Below are 8,170 nucleotides of genomic sequence, written 5' to 3' on the forward strand. Positions count from 1 at the left end.
TCCAAAGGGTAACTAGAAACCCAAGACTATATGTGGGAGGTAAGAAAACTTTGAAGACGGATGAGGAGAAACTTCCTGAAATGGAGCTCTTTAGCAAGAGAATACAATTAGCTAGCATTTACGGACCTTACATACCAAGTATTGTATTAAGAGCTTTATTATCTCTTTCTGACTGTATAAAACCCTACAGGGTGCCGATATACATTTATTTTTTTTTTCCCTATATAAGAATGAATTGAGGCTTAGAGGGAGTAACAGCTAAGTTCTGCTGTAGTTACTACTTGAACACAAAAGATACCCAGGCCACTGAAACAACACACAACTCTGCCTCCAAGAGCTCAGACTACCATATTAGGCTCACAGAGGTGAGGGGAAAGGCCACTGAAAGACCAGTGTGTAAGAATGATGGAAAGAAAGCAATCTCGGGATTGAGCTGACCATTCCTCAGGCTGAATAATGAAAGAAGGAAGATGTAGTGTTCAACGATTCAATAGTTGCAAAGAACACCCAGCGCTCATCACAACACGTGCCTTCCTTAATACAATAAAAGGTAATGAGGTACTATATGTTGGCTAACTGAACATAATAAAAATAAAATAAAATTTTTAAAAAATTAAAAATTTTAGAAAATTTAAAAAAAAGGAAGAAGTAAAAGATAAAAGATTAATGAGAAATAGTACAATCTCTCTCATGTTCTGATTTCTACAACTGAAGGGTTAAGAGCCAGCATCCACCGACGGTCTCTATGCACATGGCACCAGGTTAAGTCATTTACAGGCGTTATCTCCAAACATCCTACCCTACTCCATGAGGTGGTACTAAAGGTAACCTCATTTTGCAAAGGAAGGACCTCAGGTTTAGAGACTTTTAGAGACTTCAGGTACCACACCCAGCTGAGAGCTAGTGAGGATATCCGGGCTAAAGCTGGGCCTATATGAATGTGAATCCCATGCAGTCAACCACCCAGCTCTGTCCATCCCATAATTTTATATTCATGCTTTCTTCTGAGTGTCATGACAGCCTTTATTAGTGACTAAAGTAAAAACTGAAACTTACAGATGTTATGGGACAACCGCAGGTATATAGCTAATATTCACAGTTGATCAGAAGGATGGGTAAAGACATACGAAACATGAACTAAAAATTAAGTACTTTCAAAGCAAATAATTTCCCAAAGAAATGTCTAACTCCTACTTTGCTGAAAGATTATTCCTAATTATAGACCCCATAAAATATTCTTCTGGAATGTCTTCAGTTGTTTGTTTCTCACTAAGATCATTTTGTATTTATCATTTGAGAGCCTGCAGGTACTGCTCATTGTTCATTGTTCACTGAAAAACAGCATCTGGGAAATTACAGAATTCATCAGCATTTTGTTGTTTGTTATTCCAAAAGAAAAAAAATAATTAAAAAGCATGCATAGCAAATTGTAACACCTTTCTCAAACTGATTAAATATTAATTGCACTAACGATGTCCATCTACGGGCCTACAAAAGACTACATTGGTTTTGCATGGGTTTACACTGCCTATCATACATTGATTGATATAACGTGAATACATAATTCCACAGCAAGACCTAGCATTTGCGCTAACAAGAGTGTTCAGGGAGAATGAAAATAAGGAAATGAAAAACCACTCCCATGTTGGTAGCTCAAGGCGATGGCACTCTCTTCTCACACATTGTTGGTGAGGATTTTCCTTGCATCCAGTGAATGCATATTTCTTTCTTTTTCTGGGCTTAGAAGAACCAGGGAAGTCTGTAGGGCACACACAGCTGACTGAGCCAGGAATCACTTCCTTCACTAAGATGATGATTGTCATTGACGCTCTGCTAACAGCAGTGAGCACGACCACAGATTGATACAGACACGACCTAACATTTCCTTGATTTCAATTTTTCTAGAAGAGTAAGGTTTTTTTCTTTGTCTTTTTTTGTTGAATGCAAATGTTAAAGCACATTACAAGATGAACATATATATCATTTTAAAGTCTGTTAAACAATATAAAAAGTAATGTATACAACAAGTGTGAAGACAAATGACTTTATAAGTTAATATTATCACATTTCAAATGTCTTTGAGAAATGCTAATGTATTAAAGTTGTCTTTCCCCTCCTACAACATGACAGGCACAATAGATTTTTTTTTTTAACCTCATTTTCTTTCTAGCCTGGGTTAGGTAGTTGCTCCCAAATGTCTAATCTTGGCCTAGTAAATAGACACCATTTGCTGTCCCTGTTCCAGGCCACATGAACACATGATTGGCAAAGATGTAATTGACTTGACATCATTGCAAAGCAAAACTTTGGGCTATGAAATCATGGGATAAAAACCAGATTATCTTTGAAGTTTGGGAACTGCAAAGAACTGGTAACTTTTTATGTCAACACAGCAGTTCTTTTCTTTATACCAAATTAAGGAAGTCTCCCTATTGTTGAATCACAGAGTTAACAGAGACAGACAAGCCACAGAGTTCTCGCTGGCTATGGCAAACATTCTGCAAACTGGGGATATTGCACGGACTAGATGCTTTACTGACTAGGTTTCCAGTGCTTGTGCTGCTGGGACTGGGGGATATTTGGGAAGGAGTATTGTCCACAGAAATCAATTTTATAATGATCAATATTAAAAACAATTACATTAACGAAGTATAAGGCTCTGCAATAATACCTTGAAGCAGCATACACCAGGCAAGCATTCAAACTATTACTCCCACTAGACTAGCTGAGGAAAATTAAGCCTAATGGCAATAAATATAGGTACCTATATCAGAAATAGTAAATTAAAAAATACATTATTTAAGAACAAAGAGGTGTAATAAGCTTACTTCTCCTTAAAAGAGTAAGTTCAGCCTTTAACCAATTAAAATGTTTTTTCCTTCTCATTTCCTAAGTTGTAAAAGCTCCTGAAATGTGATGGTGCTCATCTCACTCTTTGATAGTCAAGATTCTGGGGTTCAGGCCAAGCCAGTGCAAGCCAACAACTCTCTACGAATCATTCTGTGCCCGCAAAGTTAGAATTGGTATAAGCAGCTGGTAGGAACTAAATTAGAAAGAGAAACATGAAAAGGGAGATCTCAGGTTTGAACAAAGGCACAAACTGATGTCTGTCCACAGTTCCTAGTAAAAGAGTGCATGGGTTTCTTCTTTGTCATTTTAATTGAGGAAAAACAGCACTGGAGACAGTACTGACTCTGGACACACCCTGAAAGGACCTGAATCATAGTTTCTCTTAATAATGACAGTTTTAGGCAAATCTTCAACTTTTTCTGATCTTCAGTAAGCTCATTTTTAAAGTGGCAGAAATAATGGTACTGGGCTTGTAAGGCTGTTACTGGGGATAAATGAGGTTAAGTAGAGAGTGTACTAAGCTAACTCTCTGGCACAATGAATGTCAGTTGGTACCACTACCAATACCATTGTCACCCAAGATGAGCACCAGGCTCCTTACTTTCTCTGGACCTTCACCCTCTATGAGTCCTGAGTTCTCCCACTGTTGTAGGACTTTTCCAATCCATTCTTCTTTTCCCATTTCTTTTGTAAAGTCAGACTACATGTTTGGTTTGTGCCTTGTTACCACATTCAGTCTCCTCTCTGGTGTCAAACTTGTCCCCCGGTGAGCAGTAACAAATGGAGCCCCAGTGCTTTTGCACCTCCTTTCTCTCCCCACTCATGGGAGCATGGCTGTGGTTCTGGATATGCTGCCTGCAAACTAGGGATCCCAGATCCAGTAAGTAAGCTCATGGATAGAACCATCTAGAGGAGAGATGAGGATCCTGGAGATAAGTAGGATTATAAGAGAAAAAGAATATGGTATATTCTTTTATGCCATAATAACAGCAACAATGAAACTTCAGGCTTCAAGCAGCAAATATTAATAGATTTTTGTTCAAACTTTGTAGCCATCTGACGTGTCAGAGGGCTCTGCATGACACTTTTTTTAAAAAATCATACATTCAGGCTGATGAAACATTCACATTTGGTACTTATCTGTTACCATGTGAAGAGTAAAGGAACAGTCATTACAGGGAAGTAACACAAGATTTACATTTTGTAAATGAGGGCAAGGCACATGCCCTACTGTTTGTCTCGAATATTAGTGAACAGCCCAAAGATAACAAACCTGTAAACCAGGATCATAGACTACAAATTCCCGACAGCAAAAAATACATTTCATCAATCTTTACATTTACCTCATCAAACAAAAAACCTGGCTCAGTTGGTTAAGCATCTTCCTTCTGCTCATGTCTTGGTCCCAGGGTCCTGGGATGGACCCCGCATCAGGCTACTTGCTTAGTGGGAAGCCTGCTTCTCCCTCTGCCCTTCACCCCGCTCTTGTGTTCTCTCTCACTCTCTTTCACAAATAAATAAATAAAATCTTAAAAGAAAAACAAAACCCTGCCTACAGTAACTGTACAGAAACTGCATTTGTAAGGAGTAAACAAATGATCTCACCTATCATATTACAAAGCTGGATCCCAATGATGATTATGCTAGTAGATGGAATCTATCATGCTAACAGGACCAACAGTCCTTAAAAATTAAAGTTCTTCAACCATGAGCTTACTGAAGTTCTCTCTGGTGTCTTTCACTGTGCAATGTAATATAAAACCCTTGTGGGACTTTGCTGGTGCTTGTGGTGGAGATCTTCCAAGATTACCTAGGTCTTGGTCCAGGAGAACGCGGACAGTCAAAGCTGTTAATTCCATGTACTGTAGGGTTAGGAAGACATTTACTGTTTTTCCCCATGGGATGTTAGCTGTCATGTTAGCACAAACTGATCATTACTTGTAGTGTATGTTTTAATTCTTGTCTCTCCCCACCAATGCACAACTCCTTCCAGGCTTGTAACACAACCTCTGCATGCCTTGTTTTCATTTCTGAGGGAAATTACTGCATAGTGGAAATACTGAATTTCCATTGCGGCTTCATTCCAGTGGGTTTCAGACTCACTTGCTCCCCCCGATTGAATGAGTCATGAGTGGATGGGCACATACGGAAAGGGCCATGAATGGATGCTGCAAGCTATTAAGACTAAGTATTGATCAGCAATGACTGTGCCATGACAAGAAGCTTCCTGATTTGGGGATCCTGAATATTTCTAAGTCATGAGAAAATAAGGAATATTATGAAAGAGAAAGAAAATCAAAACACTTTTCTTAAGCTCCGTCCTGTATTTTGGATCCACTTTCATCAGTTCTTACGGTTGCTTGTCAGACCGCCAGCCACCAAAACGATAAGGCAGATTGAGAGCAAGTATGCTTTTCAGGAAGCCTTGGACGGTGCAGGGGATAAACCTGTTAGTAGTTGACTTCTCAACCACATGGTTTGAGCCTTGCAATGATCAAGCCTTTCTTTCATTCCCTCTCTGAGATGTATTCTGATGTGGAGTTCCTTGAAGTAGACATGGATGACTGTCAGGATGTCCATTTGGTGTGAGGTCAAATACATGCTGACCTTCCAGTTTTTTTAAAAAGGGACAGAAGGTGGGTGAATTTTCTGGAGCTAATAAGGAAAAACTTTAAGCCACCACAAATGAATTAATCTAATTATGTTTTCTGAAAACATAAGCAGCCCTTGGCTGTTGAAAACTTCTGACTTTTTAAAATTTATTTACAAGTCTTTTATGAAGACTCTATACCCAACTGCCATCTGATTATTAGTTACAATAAAATATTAATTCTACCCTTTAAAAAAACACTTTTCTTAAATATTATACTAACAAAGCAGTTTTATAAAAGAAAATTTTTAAATGAACTTTCATAAATGTAGACTTTTCTGTGATTAATCTATGTTCCAATACTATTTTGTTGACTTCATAGTTATGTCACCTAATTTCTTATTCTCTTTTGAGTAATCAGACCTCAAACAAAGTGAGCTAAGGCTTGCAGAACAGTCTTTTTAAGTCTAGAGGTACGAATGAACAATGTAGCACAAGGCAAGATGGAAAATAAAATGTGTCCCTTTTCCTTACCAAGTCCTCTTGACCATTTATCAAATACCAAGTCCTTTCTTTTTATATACATTGGAGTCCTGCCCTGTTCTCACCTCTATGAAAAATGACAGTCTCCTCATTAAAACTTCCATGATTTGTTTTTCTTCTCCCTCTCCCTGCAGATTCTATTTCCCAAATGTGTCTGAAAATTTAAATCACGACGTACTGATGAATAGCGGTGTCTTTTGTTATTCTTTCTATACATAAATTTTGCTAGGAAGATTTGGAATTGTAGTCTCACTATGACAGGGGTAAAAAGATACTCAGTTGTGAATGGCTGTAATTCTGTAATTTCTGAGGAGGCGTTTTCTTGCTTGCAGGTAAGGCCCCAAGTTTCTGTGATTCTGAGATTCGTGGGAACAGGGAGAAAGGAGCACTGAAGCAGAGAGCAGCTACCTGGATCTGTATAATCAAGAGCTAACCCAGGGAGCACAGAGAGCAGGCGGGGGGGCTCTGTACAGGCTTAGAGCTAAGCAGTTGTTAAAAAATACTGGAGGGGAGAGACAGAAAGAGAGGAAGGAAGTAGGGGGAGGATGGGGAGAAGGGGAGGGGGAGAGGAGAAGAAAAAGAAGAAGGGGGAAGCAGGAGAGGGAGGAGAGGAGGAGGAGGAGAAGAGGAGGAGGGGTGGACAAGGTAAGAAGGAGGAGGGGGAGGGGGAGAGGAAGAAGGGAGAGGAGAAAGGGAGGAGGAGGAGCAGGAAAGGGGAAGAGGAGCAAGAGGAGGGGAGGAGGAGGAGGGAGGGAAGAGAAACAGCAGGAAGAGAGGAAGGAGGAGCCGGAGGAAGAGAAGCAGGAAAAGGGGGAGGAGGGGGAGGGCGGAGGAAGGGAAAACCATTACAAATCAAAGAGGGACTTCACAGCAGATCCTCAAGACATTACAAGATAATGATGAAAACCTGTGAACAACTTCATGGTGATAACTGTGGCATCTGCGTTATCTGTGGAATATTACACAGTGGTATAAAGGGGAGCTGTGTTTTTAGCGTCATTAAGGAGCCATAAATAATTTTCCTAAATCTACACACTAAGAAGTGCCCCTGCCCCAGCTGCATGCAAACGTTCCCTTTGCTACACAGCCTTGCCCAAACTGAGTGTCCTCAGTGCCTGAGTTCATCCACTCTGACGGCCGTTTGTAGGTGTGGGACTGAGACTTCTCTCTGTGCCTCCGGGTTTTAATGAGGTCGAGCTGCTGTGTCTGCATTGACTGCTGACTTAGATCACCTTTTCTATGAGGGGTTCATCCTCAGCTCTTGTCCGTCGTCTGTCAGGTTGTCTGTCTTCTCCTGATTGCTTTGTAGAAGCCTTTTTCATATAATTGATACAAGTCCTTTGTGAATTATACTCAGTATTATGAGGATCTTTTCAAGCTCTGTAGACTGTAGGTCCTAAATTGTGTCTTTTGATGAATGACTATTCTAATTTTAATGCAGTTTATTTTAACAGTGTTTTATTTACAGTTATTGACCTTTTGTATCTTGTTTGGGAAATCTTGCCCATCTCAAGGTCATGAAACGATTTTTTAAAAAATTTAAATCTAGGGGCACCTGGGTGGCTTGGTGGGTTGGGCCTCTGCCTTCGGCTCAGGTCATGGTCTCAGGGTCTTGGGATCGAGGCCCGCATCAGGCTCTCTGCTCAGTGGGGAGCCTGCTTCCCCCCTCTCTGCCTGCCTCTTTGCCTACTTATGATCTCTGTCAAATAAATAAACAAAATCTTTTAAAAAATTTTAAATCTAAAAACCACATAGAATTGGTTCTTGCTGATGATATGAAGAAGAGGCTAATGTTAATTTTTTTTTTTTAAGATTTTATTTAAAGAGAGAGAGTACACACAAGCAGACAGAGTGGCAGGCAGAGGCAGCGAGAGAAGCAGGCTCCCTGCCTAGCAAGGAGCCCGATGTGGGACTCGATCCCAGGACCCTGGGATCATGAGCTGAGCTGAAGGCAGCGGCTTAACCAACTGAGCCACCCAGGCGTCCCATTATTTTATACAGGACATTGATCAGAATGTCCTTTTCTGACTGTGTTCTTCAGGAAGACCATTGTAACAAACTACAAGCTCACATACATACGACATCATTTCTCAACTTCATTCTTCCCATTTGTCTGTTTCCATCTGAGAGCAATTACCATAGCACTTTTATTACCACACGTTTATCATAAAACTATATTGGGTATTT

At 40.1% G+C, this 8,170-nt stretch overlaps 1 pseudogene; it reads left to right on the plus strand.

Moving 5' to 3' along the window:
• The first annotated feature begins 1,472 nt into the window (after positions 1–1,472).
• Positions 1,473–5,549, plus strand: LOC132016411 (thioredoxin-like; annotated as a pseudogene).
• Positions 5,550–8,170: the final 2,621 nt, after the last annotated feature.

This window comes from Mustela nigripes, chromosome 4 (assembly GCF_022355385.1).
Source record: "Mustela nigripes isolate SB6536 chromosome 4, MUSNIG.SB6536, whole genome shotgun sequence".
NCBI classification, from domain to species: Eukaryota; Metazoa; Chordata; class Mammalia; order Carnivora; family Mustelidae; genus Mustela; species Mustela nigripes.